The sequence below is a fragment of the Rhinopithecus bieti genome, unplaced genomic scaffold, assembly GCF_001698545.2.
Source record: "Rhinopithecus bieti isolate Rb0 unplaced genomic scaffold, ASM169854v2 scaffold_23460, whole genome shotgun sequence".
NCBI lineage: Eukaryota > Metazoa > Chordata > Mammalia > Primates > Cercopithecidae > Rhinopithecus > Rhinopithecus bieti.
The window spans coordinates 2,574,174-2,590,396 of record NW_016811040.1 but is presented as its reverse complement, the minus strand read 5'-3'; the positions used below and the strand labels follow the sequence as shown (position 1 = coordinate 2,590,396).

Here is a 16,223-nt window from a genome sequence, read left to right as displayed (position 1 = left end):
TTGTCTATCTATGAGCGTATTGACTCCGTCTCTTAATATATATATATATATATATTATAAATAAAAATAATAATAATAATAATAATAATAATAGTCAGTCTGGAGCTGAGTTATAGCTGCTCCCTTCAGATGGGCTAAGTGCAGTAAGTATCACTTAATATCACTGATAGGTTCTTAAAAACTGAAGTTTTAAATGACAGGATGTATAAGTGTTACTGAGGAATGGGCTCGCTTCCTGATTAACATAGACACAAATACTATGACACCAGTTTTTAAGAAAAAAAAAAGTTTTATTGTGGGGTTGGCTGGCAAGGAGACAGGAGACAAAGCTCAAATCCATCTCCCCATTCTGGAGTCTGGGACAAGTTTTCCGGGTTAGAGACAGCAGGCTGGTATGCAGCGGTGCTGGCGGGTAGGTTTTGATTGGAAGAACTTCTTTAAACAAGACCATATATGGTAAAGTATGATAAGGGATCTTAACACCTAACACTCCTGAGCTTGTATCCCTTCACTTTGGAAAGTGTTCTGGCCTTCAGTTCTGACCAAGTCTTGATACATTTGTCTATCAAGGGGATACACAAGGGGAATGAAACTTCAGTTCCAGATTTTATTTGAGGTTGAAATCTTTTCTGTGCATACTTCAGCTGTATGACTCGTAATTTCTTCATTCTGTGCCTGTAAAATAATTTAATGTCCTGTTATCAATAAAGTAGGACCAGTTAAAACTGGTTCAGTGGTCACATGAGAAAACCAATTTTATAATATGCTAATTAACATAAACAAGAGTTAAGTCCCTATGGCATATTTCTGGTCACAAAAACATCATCAAACATCTAACTAAAGGCCAAAATACTTCTAATATTAAACATTGAAATAAATGTGAGGTATACATACAAATGAGAAAAGTAATAAAACAAGTAAGATAACTATTTACCCAATTATTCCAGGTTGGGGTCATGGGTGACCATAGCGTATCCTAGCAGCTGGGTCACAAGGCGGGCACCTGTGGCAGGCCAGGTCTCACTAACACAGGCCTCCATTACAACTGTTCCAGCACTGACTGAGTAGGGAGGTTAAACATGAAAAGCTGATTGAGCCAGTGCCCTTACACAAAGGCTGGAATGTAACAAAAGCCCACAAAGAGTTTTGTCTAGGCCTTTCCTGGGCCTGAAAGCATGATAAAATAAGGAAGGAATTAACATGACCCATTGAGGATTAAACAAGTTTTATTGGGGGTCTGAACAAACTCCCCAGGCCTTCATAAACAAGTTTGTTGGATCTAAAGGAACTCCCCAAACCTCTGTGATTTAGCAGGAGACCAGATAAGGGTAATCACCCCCACACCTGGACTCATTTAGATGAAGTAAATTACTGAGGCTTCAGAAGAAGATCTTCAGGACTCAGACCCTAGTTATAGATTAAAAGAAGTTTATCATTTATGTCTTTATATGAATGCACACTTACACGTAGACATATAGCTTGGAAGGTCTATAAGCTCTGGAAAACTTTGTAATTTTGAATTGGTCTGGCGATAATTTCCAGGCCTTCTCCCTGTAACCAGTTACATAAACAAAAACTCTCTTCCTCCCCAGTTAATCTGTGTCTCATTATTGGGCTTCAAGAAATAGCATCCTGACCCGTGGTTTGGTCCGGGAGCAAACCCACCCTAGACAGGACACTATTCCATCACAGGACACACTCCCACACACATCCACAATCACGCAAACTGGGACAATTCAGACATGCCAATGAACCTAACATCTTTGGAATGTGGGAGGAAACCAGGGTATCTGGAGAAAATCCATGTAGACATAAGGAGAATGTGCAAATGAAGACAGTGGCCCCAGCCCAGGATCAATTTTTTTTTTCTCATCAGCATCACAATGAAATGGTACTGAAGGAAATAATGTTATTCCGGGACCTGTTATACTCTGCAGCACGCCACAATGCTTACCACAGACTGTCTATTAACTCAGGTGGTTTCCCTCATTTATTTCACCTGTCTAGTCTCTACAGGCATTTAAGTTTTTATCTCTGGCCTTAAACATGATTGGTTAATTGTCCCAGAGACAGGGAGATCATCAAAGAAGCAAAAGCGCTCATATAATAACCATGAAGAACCACCAACCTTTAAAATAACACAAGCCATTGTAGAAACATAGAATGGGGCCTCAGAAATCATCCAGTTTTCTTGATTATTATAAATGAGGAAACAGAGACCCGGATGGGTTGAACTTTGAGCAGATCAAAGATTAAATCTCTTGATGCCCAAGAAGGGCCTATATCTCCCACTGAGCACCTACCAGAACATGTATTTGTGTGTTAGCAAACATTGCAATGTAAACCTGGTTGGTGTTGGAGCTGTTCAATGGCTCCAACCCCTATGTTTTGAAAACATTTCTTAAAGCCTAAATACTAGAAAAAGGCAGTATTTCTAACCATTTAAGTGCAACTGGGAAAAAAATTCTCTAGAATAAAGTTCTCATGAGGCCAAGACACGATGTGAGGAACTGAAGTTGGCCTAGGTCAAGGGTCAGAGAATTGTTTTAGTGAAGGGCCAAGATAGCAAGCATTTTAAGCTTTGTGGGCAATATGGTCTCACAGCAACCACTCAACTTTGCTGCCATAGCATGAAGCATCCATAGATAATATGTAAGTAAATGGGTGCTACTCTGTTCCAAAAAAAACCTTTATGTACACTGAAAATTGAATTTCATATAATTTTCATGGGTCATCAAATAGTATTCTCTGATTTTTTTTCTTTGAACCACTTAAAATCTAAAAAGTATTTCTAGCTCATAGATCATATGAAAATTGAGTATGGACAGGATTTTGCCCATGGGCCATAGTTTGCCAATCTCTGGCCCAGATCATGAGGATGGATGAGAGGAGCAGCCAAACCTGCTTGTCCTAGACCCAAGGATTCTGTTCAGTCTGAATACAAGATTTATTCTCCTAACCAGACCAGCCTGGTGTTTCTTATGATATTTCAAATGTCTTACAGTTTCTCAGGTTTATATCATTTACTCATATTCTTGGCTGATCTTCACAATTATCCTGTGAGGTACGTAGAGTAGGTATATATGTTGTATTCCAAATTTGTTCATTACTCGTACCGATTATAATGACAACAATAGAAGAGAAATTCACTGGAAATATCACCACGTCAAGAAACAATATTTGATATTTTCTTTATATTCCCACATGCCTTTTTCATATGCATGCAAAATTCCACAGAATTGGCATCATAATGTGAATATAATTGTATATTCCAGTTTTTCACATAACTGGTCCATGCATTATACTTTATTACTAAATAGGCCTCATGGTGAATATTTAAGATACTGTGTAATATATCATTAGTTACTTAATCTTTTCTCATTTGTTTGACATTTAAGAAGTTTCCAGTTGTTTACTATGATAAGTAATACTGCAATGAATGTCTTTATTTACTTTACTTTTATATATTTCCTAACAATATTCCCAGAAGTGAGATTACCTGATAAAAGAACAGTAACACTTTTTGATTCTTAATATGCTCTGAAAACTTCTTTCAAAAAAATTACATGAAAGCCACCAGTAATGAGCTTGATAGAAGGAGAAAGATCTACTATTCTATGGCACTATAGGTTGACTATAGTTAGCAATAAATTATTGTAAATTTTCAAATAGCTAGAAGAAAGGATTTTGAATGTTCTCAACATTAAAAGAAATTTTAAATGTTTGAAGTGATGATTATGCTAGTTACCCTGATTTTATTGCTATACCTGGTATGTATTGAAACTCACTACCCCATATATATGTACAATTATTATGTATCAAATAAATAAAAATTGCAAAAAGAGAAAACAATGTATCCTATCATTGGAGAAAATCTGGAATATGTAGAAAAAATACACGAGAGAAAACAAAATATTTTGTTTACAAGAAGCCACCAGTAATATATGGATATACCAGAAAAGAGTTTTCATTAGCACAGGGTTAAAAGACTGGGTCGTGGAGCAGCCCAACTCTGTCATTGACTCTTGTGTTACATTCAGAATGTTACTTCTACCTTAAGCTTTGATTTCCTCATCTGTCAAATAAGGACAATAATACGTGTTTTATGTTAGGATTAAGAGAGATGTTCTGTGTAAGGGTGACCTATAGTAAACAACTTCCAAATACTAGTGAAGGTTATATCATGATGATGATAATGATAATGATAGTGGTGATGATAATGATGATGATGAGCTTCAGTTTATTCATGAACAACCAGGATTTAGATTAGTTAAGTGTCTTGTCCAATGTCACACAATCAGTTGAATAGCATTCATATTCCAGTTCATGTCTTTTGTTGTTTATCTTTGATGGTAGCCAAGGATCTTGTGGAACATTTAACATGTAAATCGTTTTGACTTCTTGCTTACTCTCAAGAACATTTTGTTTTCAGACTAACTTCTTAGATATCAGCCAACCTGTTCCTTCTGTATCTGAGGACCCCAGTGGTCCAGCTCTAACCTGCTACACAAAGCCAGACATGAAACTTTTTCCTTCACATTTTTAAAATTAAGTGAGTAACAGATGAGCATTATATGGCATAATCTATGTGCCTTCTAGCACTCGCATCAACCTAGTCACCAAGCTTGCCACAACAGCCTTTTATTTCTAATAGTGTTTACATTGCTATTTAAGGTAGATGTTGACAGGTTTTAACATTGAGTTCATTTATATTCATAACCTTTTATACAAACTCCAATATTTCAAGGTTAATGAAATCAGTACTCCTGAAACTGAGAACTAATATCCAAGAAGAATTCATATATGTAAAGTAGATTGCTTCCTTCTCTTTGTTTCTTCTTGTTCAAAAACAATATTCCCAAGAAAAGTCAAAATTATGGTCAGTAACAATTAACATGAGAATTTAATTGAGAATTAACATGGAAATTTCAATGTGAGAAACATAATCTGTATTCTATCATCTTATTTTTAATGAAACACAAAGATATAGTCTACAAACTTTCTTATGAGCTTTGGCCAGTGCTTAATCACTGCTCCCAAGATGGTTTTTTGCGTGTCTGCTTATTGAAGCGGTTGTGTTCTGGGTGTTGGTTGCACGGTAATAGTTTTGATTTAAACTCTGTGAAGCAAATCTGGTTCTAAGAATTAATGACACTTGTGTTTATAGATGGGTGGCATTTGAGAATCTACAGCATGTGTCAGCAAACCTTTTTTAAAAGAGCTAGATAGGAAAGATTTCAGGCTTCACAGGCAAAAGGTCTCTGTTACAATTACTTAACTCTGCCATAGACAATGTATAAATGAATAAGCATAGTTGTGTTTCAATAAAACTTCTCTTTTCTAGGCAGAGTCTCACTTTGCCACCCAGGTTTATGAAGTGCAATGGCACAATCATAGCTCACTGCAGCCTCAACCTCCCAAGCTTAAGTGATTCTCCTGCCTCAGCCTCCTGAGTAGCCGGGACTACTGGCATGCAACACAATGCCTGGCTAATTTTTTAATTTTTGTAGAGATGGGGTGTCCACATGTGGTCCAGGCTGGTGTCAAACTTCTGGCCTCAAGCGATCCTCCCCCCTCAGCCTTTCAAAGTGCTGGGATTACAAGCATGATCCACCATGCCTGGCCAAAACTTCATTTTAAAAAGAAGATATTATGCCTGCAAGATATAGTTTGCTGACATCAGGTCTAGAAACTGGAAGAGCTTGTTCTAGATGTCAGTGGCACTAGTCATATCTTGATATTTTGTGGCACTTAATAACAATGTAATGGCACATATGTTTCCAGATTTTGCTGTTTTCTGGCACCTTGCAAAACCAACACATGGTAGAGGCTTCTTAAGACTGGGTGAGACTTATGATTCTAGACCCTGATAGCACTTAAGTTTTTATGTTTGGTGATCCTTGTCACTTTGAGTACTTGTGGCATATACAGTTCTAGAAGGTGGTGGTTTATGGCATTAAAAGTAATTTGCCAATCTTAAATTCATAGCCCTTAGCCTATAGTAAACACTCAGAGAATGTTTGCTGAGTGAGTAAATGATCCTTACTTGAGTCTCCAAGAGGTGCTAAAAATTACATCTCTAATATTTACTAGTTTCTCCACTCCATGTTGTATATTCAGTAACTGGCAAGATAATTTGGGGGGAAAAAAATGAGCGAATTTGACCATGTGGTTTGGATTTTCATTAATTCATACCTTCAGGATTAGTTAAGGATCCTGGGATACATAGGATTAATTAAGAATACATAGGGTACAGAACTACCTCTACCTAGTCATGTTAAATGTCATATCTGGGTGTCTGGTTCACTCACTTTATAAATATCTCTTACTGAAGCTTGGTATATTTTCCAAAAGTGCTACAGAAAAATTTCTCCATGCCTCCCAAAAAGAGAATGCAATTATATTGAAGTCCCACTGGTCTCATTCCTAGATAAATAAGTATAGAATTGTATCCCTCTTCTGCACCATTCCGAGAATGTGCTACACTGGGTTTACAAAACTCCAGTTTTACAAGTAAAAGTATAAAATAATGAGAGTGAAATAAGGACTACCAGTTGGCTTGAGAACATTGTTAGAAATAGGCCATTACTGTGAAAACATACACACAAATTCATTTATGTTTAATGGAGTTCTTTTTTAAGTAAAATAACTAAGTCAAGGTAGAAACATTTCTGTAGAAGAAGGAATGTGCAAGCTCCACGGAAAAGACATGTTAACTTACCAAGGTTTTGGCACCATCATGTGGCCATTTAGATTTGTTTTATTTTTTCCAGATTTGTTGAAGTATGATTTACAAATAAATATTGTATGTATTTAAGGTATACATTGTGATGTTTTGATATATGTATACATTGTTAAATGATTACCATAATCAATCTAATTAACATATCCATTACCTCACATAGTAACTATTTTGTGTGTATGTGTGTGCATGGCAAGAACACTTAAGATCTACTCTCTAGACAAATTTTAAGTATGTGATACATAATTATTAACCATGCTGTACTTTAGATCTCCAGAACTCATTAATCTTACAACTGAAATTTTATCCCCTTCAACTAATAGCTCTCCATTTCTCCTACATTTCAGTCTTCTACTCTCTATATCTATGTTTTACACATAAGTGAGATCACAAAAGATAAAGTATTTATCTTTCTGTTCCTGCCCTATGTCACATAGCATAATGTCCTCGACGTTCATTTATGTTATCACAAATGGCAGCATTTTCTTCTTTAAAGCTGAATAATATCCCTGTGTGTGTGCATGTGTCACGTTTCCTTTACACATTCATTCATCAATGGACACTTACATTGGTTTCCATATCTTGAATAAATGCTGCATGAATGTGGGAGTGCAGATATCTTTTTGAGACAATAATTTTATTTTCTTTGGATATATACTCAGCGGTGGGATTGATGGATTGTATTGTAGTTTTATTTTTAATTTTCAAGGTACATCCATACCATTTTCCACAATGGCTGTACCTCCAACTATGTGCAAAGGTTCCCTTTTCTCCACAGCCTTGACAACACTGGTTACCTTTCAACTTGTTGATAATCATCATCACGACTGTGAGGTTATATCTCACTGTGGTGTTGATTTGTATTCCTCTGATGATTAGTGATGTTGAGTATCTTTTTATACACCTGTTGGCCATTTGTATGTCTTCCATGGGAAAATGTCTATTCAGTTTTTTTGCCAATATTTTAATTAGGTTATTTGTGTTTTTGCTATTGAGGTTCCTTATGTATTTTAGATAATAATCCATTATAGGATAGATGGTTTGCAAACATTTTTGCCCATTCCATAAGCTGTCTTTCCATTTTGTTGGTTGTTTCTTTTACCATGTAGAAGCTTTTTAGTTTGATATAGCCCATGTGTTGCCTGTACTTTTGGCAAAAAAATCATTACCAAGGTCAATGTCAAGGAACTTTTCCTACATGTTTTCTTCTGGTAGTTCTATAGTTTCAGGTCTTATGTGTTTAATCCATTTTGAGTAGATTTTTGTGCATGGTGTAAGATAAGGGCCCAATTTCATTCCTTTGAGTGTGGATATTCAGTTTTTCTAACATTATTTATTGAAGAGAATATCCATTCATCACTGTGTATTCTTGGCACCTTTGTTGAAGATTAGTTGACTATACATGTGTAGGTTTATTTCTGGGCCCTCTATGCTTTCCATTGGTCTATGTGTCTGTTTTATCATACTGCTTTAATTACTATAATCTTTGTAATATTATTTGAAATCAGAAAGTGTAATGCCTCCAGCTTTGTTCTTCTTTCTCAAGATCGCTTTAGCTATTCGGTGTCTTTTGTGATCCTATATGAATTTAAGTATTATTTTTTCTATTTCTGTTAAAGAATGACATTGGAATATTGATAGGAATTGCACTGAATCTATAAATCATTTTGAGTCGTATAGACATTTTGATAATATTAACTTTTCTGATCCATGAACATGGAATATCTTGTCATTTATTTGTGGCTTCTTCAATTACTTCCATCAATATTTTATAGATTCAGGATACAGATCTCACACTTCCTTGGTTAATTTTATTTCTAAGTATTTTTTATGCTATGATAAATGCAATTGTTTTCTAGATTACCCTTTTGGATAGTTTGTTATTTGTGTACAGACACATAACTGATTTTTGTATGTCTGTTGTGCAATCCTGCAACTTTACTAAATTTTTTTATCAGTTCTGACAGTTTTTTGGTGGAGTCTTTATGGTTTTCTCTATGTCAGATCATGTAATCTTCAAACAGAGGCAATTTAACTTCTTCCTTTTGAATTGGTATTACTTTTATTTCTTTTCCTTGTCAAATTACCCTAGCTAGAACTTCCAGTACTATGATAAATAGAAGTGGAGAGAGTGAGCATCATTGTCTTATTTCTGATCTTAGAGGAAAAGCTTTCAATTTTTGAACATTGAGTATAATGTTAGCTGTGGATTTTTTCACATTTTGTCTTTATTGTGGTGAAATAAATCCCTTCTATGTCTATTTTATCCAGAGATTTTTATAATGAATGAATGTTAAATTTTGTCAAAAGTTTTGTCTACATAGACTGAGATGATCATAAGATTTTTGTCCTTTGTTTTGTTAAATAGGACACAATTGCTTTGTGTATAATGAACTATCCTTTCATCTTAGGAATAAATCCCACCTGATCATGATGCATGATCCTTTTAATGTGCTGTTGTTTTCAGTTTGCTAGTATTTTATTGAAGATTTTGGTGTCTGTGTTCAGGAGGGATATTGACTTACAGTTTTCTTGTGGTGTCTTTGTCTGGCTTTGGTATCAGGATAATGCTGACCTCAGAAGTGAATTTAGAACCATTTCCCCTTTTTCTTTATTTGGAAGGGATTATTTAGAATGGATTAGCATTAATTCTTCTTTGAATGTTTGGTAGAATTCACTCGTGAAGCCATCTGGTCCTGGGATTTTATTTTATGGAAGGTTTTTGATTACCAATTCAATCTCGTTATTTGTTACTGGTCTGTTCTGACTTTCTGTTTCTTCTTTATTCATTTGTTTATTTAAAATGTTTCTTATAAACTTTTATGTTTAAAACTTCCCTCTTGGTACTGTTTTACTACATCTCATAAGTTTTGGTATATTGTGTTTTCATTTTTCTTGAAAAAAAATTTTTCTTTTTTAAACGGAGTCCCGCTCTGTCACCCAGGCTGGAGTGCAGTAGCGCGATGTTGGCTCACTGCAAGCTCCGCTCCAGGGTTTACGCCATTCTCCTGTCTCAGCCTCCCCAGTAGCTGGGACTACAGGTCCCGCCACCTCGCCCAGCTAATTTTTTTGTATTTTTAGTAAAGACAGGTTTCACTGTGTTAGCCAAGATGGTCTCGATCTCCTAACCTCGTGATCTGCCCACCTCGGCCTCCCAAAATGCTGGGATTACAGGCGTGATCCACCACGCCCACCCCGTTTTTCTTGAATTTTTAAAAAATTTATTTTTGTTTTCCTCTTTGACTCAATGGTTACTCACAAGTGTATTATTTAATTTCCAGATATTTGTGAATTTTTCATTTTCTTGCTGTTATTAATTTGTAGTTTCATTCCATTGTAGTCAGAAAAGATACTTGGTATGATTTCAATCTTCTTAAATTTGTTAAGACTTACTTAGTAATCTAACAGGCAATCTATCATGGAGAACGTTCCTTGTGTGCTTGAGAAGAATATGTATATGTACGCTGTTGAGTAGAAAGTTCTGTATGTTTGTCAGGTCTATTTGGTCTATGGTATTACCTTCAAGTCAGCAGTTTCTTTATTAATTCTGTCTGGTTTTCTATCCATTTACTGAGAGAGGGATATTGAAGTCTTCTATTACTGTATTGATGTCAATATCTGCCTTCAGATCTGCCAATATTTGCTTTATGTATTTAGGTGCTCTAATATTAAGTGCATGTATATTTACAATATTTATGCTTTCCTGTTGAGTTGGCTCTTTTATCATTGCATGATGACATTATTTGTGACAGTTTTTGAGTTAAAGTCTATTTTTTCTGATATAAGTGTAACAACTTCTGCTTTCTTTTGATTACCATTTGTATGGATTATCTTTTCTATTCCTTAACTTTCAGCCTGTGTCTGTCCTTGAGTGAGTCTCTTATGGAAAGCATATTACTAGCTCTTTTTCTTTATCCATTTGACCACTTTATGTCTTTTGATTGGGGAATTTAATTCATTCACCTTTAAGATAATTATTGACAGATGAGGACTTACTATGGACATTTTGTTGTTTTCTGTCACCTTTGCTATTGTTTTGTTCCTGTCTTCCTCTCTTACCATCTTTCGTTGTTATTTGATGACTATCTGTAGCAATTTCTTTGATTCTTGTCTCTGTATTATATATATATCAGGGTGTTTGTGCCTACCATGAGACTTGTATAAAGTATCTTGTAATTATGACTTTTTATCTTAAGTTCGTAATTTAACTTGAATTGCATACAAAGGCTTTACATTTTTACTCCACACTCTTGGTGTTCTTAAAGTCGGTTTGATTCTTTGTATAGTATGTATCTATTAACAAATTTTTGTGGCCGTAGTTATCCCTAACATTTTTGTCTTGTAACTTCAAGTTTATGTTAAAAGTAATTTATGTTCCACCATTACACTGTTGCATTGTTCTGTATTTGTATATGTATTAACCTTTACTAGCAACATTTATCCTTTCACATTGCTCTTTACTATGTTTTTATTTCAATTTGAAGAACCCCCTTAGCATTTCTTGTAAGGCAGTTCTGATGGTGATGAACTCCCTCAGTTTTTCTTTGTCCATAAAAGACTTTCTCCTTCATTTTGAAAGGATAGTTTTGATGAGTATAGTATTCTTGATTAGTAGCATTTTGTTTGTTTGTTTGTTTGTTTTTTTCAGTATTTTCAGTATATTATCTATCCCGCTCTCTCCTGGCCTGCGAGGTTTTTGCTGAGAAATCTGCTGACAGTCCTATAGAAGTTTCTATTTATGTGTATAAAACCTCTTCTTATTTTATTTTTATGGACTGCTTTCAGCAGGTAAAGACCTTCTCTTGCCTCATTCTCAGACTGATAGGACTGCTTCTTGGATCACAGTCAAGTGGGGCTAGAAGTGGGTCACATGGCTATAGCGTGGTCTGCAGTTAGTTCCGCAGTCTGCAGTCCTGTTACAAGGGGTATGGGCAAGCATGGTTTCTGCCATGTCGTTTGGTTCTTGCTGCTTTCAAAACTCTCTATTTTTGACTTATGATAGTTTAATTATAATGTGATGTGTTTCAGCATAGGCCTTTTTATGTTCAACCTATATGAAGTTCATAATTTCTTGAATCTGGATGTTTATTTTCTTCCCCAGATTTGGGGGCTTTTCAGTCATTTCTTCTTTAAATAAGCTTTTTGCTCCTTTCTCTTTCACTTTTCCTTTTGAGACTTACACAATGTACATGCAGACTAGCTTGAAGGTGCCTCATAAATTCTGTAGCCTTTCTCATTCTTTTTTATTTCTTTTTTTGTTTTCTTTTTTCTCCCGTGGCTGGATAATTTCAAATGGCCTGCCTCTGGGCACAGTACATGAACAAAATGAGAGTTATGATTTCTACATCTTTGTTAAACCTCTCATTTTGTTCACATACTGTTTTCCTGAAATATTGATTTAGTTGTCTATTGAGCTTGTCTATTGAGCTTGTCTATTGAGTTGTCTATTGAGCTTACTTAGCTTCCGTAAGACAATTATTTTCAATTTGTTGTCAAGAAATTCATAGATCTATACTTTTTGGTACTTGGTTGCTGGAGCTTTATTAATTTCCTTCAGTAGTGTCTTGTTTGCCTGGTTCTTCATGATTCATATACCTTTGTATTGGTATCTGCTCACTTGAAGGAGCAAACACCTCTTCCTGTTTTTATAGACTGCTTTCAGCAGGTAAAGACCTTCTCCTGCCTCCTTCTCAGACTGATGGAACTGCCTCTTGGGTCAGAGTCAAGTGGGGCTAGAGCTAGGTCACATGGCTGTGGCCTGGTCTGTAGTTAGTTCCACAGTTGACAGTCCGGTTACCAGGGGTGTGGACAAGCATGGGCGTGGTTCCTGCCAGATCGATTGATGGGTACCAACCTCCAGAACCACAGTGAACAAGGCTAGAGCCCTGTCATGGAGCTGCTTCTGTTTCTGCAGTTGAGTCTGCAAACCCAGTGGGTCTGCCAGCCAGAAGGGAATACCCTTGGCTAAGTGTGTGGCTCCACCAGGTCCCTGACAGAACAGACTCCTGTCAGGGCCCTGTTTAGGTCTCTGGGCAGGAAGGACTTCCCCCAGTACTGTGGTAGAGCAGTGCTGGAGCCAGCTCACAGGACTGCAACAAGGTTTACAGTCAGGCTCAATGTCACTGGGTCTACCATGAGGGGCATGTATGCCACCAATTCTGTGAGCAGGCAAGATTACTCTGAAACCATGACAGAAGGAGGCTGGAACTGAGTCTCAGGGCTGCTTCAGGGTCCATAGCCAACACTGACTTAGGCTGCACAGCAGGGACTGAGGGCAGCAAGCCTGCTACCAGGGGCATGGACAGACATTACTTGGTCTTTGGGTGGGCAGGACTGAGAGCAAGGCAGGAGCTGGGTCACAGGGACTCTTCAAGAGCCACAGTAAGGACCAAGGTTGGTGAATCTATAACCTGGGGCATGACAATGTGTGTTTCACAAGATCCCTTTGAAGGCAGCACTGACTCCAGACTGGTAGTAGAGCAGGGTTGAAGCCAAGTCACAGGGCCATTTTAGGATCCCCAGTCAGGTCTGTGGCCAGTAGGCCTGTTACCAGAGGCATAGATTGGTGTGGCTCCTCCCAGGTCTCTTATTGGATAGGGCTAGTTGCAGCACTGCAGTCAAGCAGGGCTAGAGCCACATTCATGGGGGGATGGGGCTGCTTTGGGTCTGTAGCTGAAACCACGCTCAGCGAGCCTGCCACTGGGGCATGTACCTGCCTTCTCAGAGTACCTCTCCTCCGTCTTGAGCTTCGCCAGGGCTTTGTGACCTCTTATCTGGATCCCAAAGCTCCCACAAAGGCAGTTTTGTTCATGAACAGCTGCCAGACCATTGTTTGTGTTGGGGAACATGAGCTGGAGACTTCTTATTCTGCATCTGCTGGCAACTGCAGCCATTTACATTTGGCCATAAGAAACTAAAGTTCTCCATAGCCAACATATTCCCATGACTCCACAATTTCCACATATCTGGAAATAAAGGTGACATTCTTCAAAATAATATTTCAATAAAACCTGTTCTCTGACTTTTAAGGGACAAATGATTATTACAATCAAATTATTAGCTGACTTATAAAGTTGGTTTGCCTATTTTGAACCCAATTATTGTCAAGCCTCCTGGAATGGACTGGTTAAATGTCTGACATTTCTCTTTTCTATCTTTTCCTACTGCCAGCACCTAGTTCAAGTGCCTGTGTTTGCCTTTCAGCAAATCTGTCTCTGAACCTCCTAATTTCTCTAAATAAAATAAACTCTTCATTCCCTCCAATTCATTCTCCACTCCACTGCCACAGTGACTTGTGTTAATGCAACAGTAATCATGTCACTCCTAAACTCCAATTAACATCCTTCAGTAATATCCCAACTTAAGAAAAGTTTCCCAATCCTAACATGGCACATAGCACTGTCCAATACAGTAGCCTCTGCTGTACAAGCCACATGTGATTATTGAGCACTTGAAATGTGGCTTATCCAAAATTAATTACCGATATGCCACCCCTTGCATTTATATAAAACCATTCAGCACCTAAATAAAAATAATTTACAGTAAAAACCTTCTAGTCTTATCTCTGCTATATGGGAAGATTGGAAGTCATATCTCCCATCTTACAATAAGAAAAGCTGAACAAACTGAAAATCTGTGACTTTAGTTGGACCCGTCAGAGACTGAGGTAGCAGGGCAAATCACTGCCCTGAAATCTAGAGAGACAAGTACATCCAGAGACTCATAGCCAAGATCTGCTTACCTGGAGCAGAAGCTGTTGGGATCATAAATGTAGCCACAGGTTCCACATGGTGGCTATAGTTAGATTGAGGATTTGATTCGTCAGCACCTGGCAGATGTGGAAGGCTTTTTTAAGAAATGAAACTCAGAAGTAAAACATTTTACACAAGGCATGAAACTAAAGAAGAAGAAGAAGAAGAAAAAAAGTGTGACTATATAAAAATGAAGAACATCTGTATAACAAAAGAAATGTTAAAAGATAACAAGAGGCCGGGCGCGGTGGCTCACTCCTGAAATCCTAGCACTTTGGGAGACTGAGGCGGGTGGATCACGAGGTCAGGAGATTGAGACCATCCTGACTAACACAGTGAAACCCCATCACTACTAAAAATATAAAAAACTAGCCGGGCGAGGTGGCGGGCGCCTGTAGTCCCAGCTACTCGGGAGGCTGAGTCAGGAGAATGGCGTGAACCCGGGAGGCGGAGCTTGCAGTGAGCCGAGATGGCGCCACTGCACTCCAGCCTGGGTGACAGAGCGAGACTCTGTCTCAAAAAAAAAAAAAAAAAAAAAAAAGGTAACAATAAAACTCGAAGGAAATGTCTGCAATATGGGTAACACAAGGTCAACATATACAATATTAGGTTGGTGCAAAAGTAATTGCGGGTTTTGCCATTACTTTTAATTACTTTTAATGGCAAAATCGCAATTAATTTTCCACCAACCTAATACATAAACAGTACCTACAAATAATCTTTTAAAAGACAACTCAATATATTGAAGGGTAAGCAGGCATTTTGAAAAGTATATATTTTAGAAGGAGTCTAGTAGATTGAGAAAAAAAAATTTTTTAAAGAGAACACTCAGTGTTCATAGGGATGTGGAGAAAAAGACATTCTAAAATAGCATTAGCAGGAATGTATATTAGTAAATCTTCTTGGAAGGCAGTTTGTTTGGGCCAGGAATTTCCGCCTCTAGAAAGGTATTAAATACTAGTGTGGACATAAGACACATAAATAAGAGCAAGTTCTTTTCACATTGTTTCTAATACGGAAAAATTAGAAACAAACTAATATTCACTACTAAGAACTGACATAAGTAGGATATACCCATTCAATAAGATTCTGTGTAACTGATAAAAGGATGGTTGTAACTCATCTATTCCCCTGGTAAAAATGTCCACAATTTGTATTTCAATAACAAAAGCACGGTAGATATTGAGAGTTTTATTATCTCAAACCAAAGGATTTAATTTATGTATTCAAGGCTTCTTTAATGGCCCCATAATGGAATTTCACAATTTTCTTCCAAAAGGTTCTTTACGTTTTTGGTTAAGCTTGTTTCTGGATATTATATTTTGTGATGCCAATATGAATGGAAGATTTTCTTCCATTAAATTCCGTATGTATATAAAACCTCTTACTGTTCACGTAAGAAATCTTCTGATTTTGTATATTAACATAATTGGGCACCTTAATAAATTATGTTATTGTTTCTAGTAGTTTGATAGCTGTACCTACCCATTCTATTTTTTATGTTTCCTTTGGTATTCCTGGAGAAGAGCTGTTAAATACAATTGTAGTTCAGTGGAATGTTATTGCTAAACACCTGGGAAAAGAGAAAAGGAAATCATAAAATTACACAATTTGGAAACAAAAGTTTTTTACAAAATCAAGCAACTACGTCGCCCCCGAAATCAGGTTCCTAAAGTCGTTCTCGGTCTAGGCAGTGATGCTCCCTCATTTTTTTTTTTTTTTTTTTTTTT

At 36.9% G+C, this 16,223-nt stretch overlaps 1 long non-coding RNA gene across 2 annotated transcripts; it reads right to left on the bottom strand.

The window, feature by feature from the left end:
• Positions 1-312: 312 nt before the first annotated feature.
• Positions 313-16,122, bottom strand: LOC108543068 (uncharacterized). Of its 2 annotated transcripts, none has more exons than XR_001889447.1 (3): positions 15,979-16,122; positions 14,484-14,639; positions 313-675 (listed from the first exon to the last, which is right to left on the bottom strand). It is a non-coding gene; the product is annotated as an uncharacterized LOC108543068 (long non-coding RNA). The 2 variants fall into 2 exon arrangements; XR_001889448.1 differs by having other exon boundaries at positions 14,484-14,570.
• Positions 16,123-16,223: the final 101 nt, after the last annotated feature.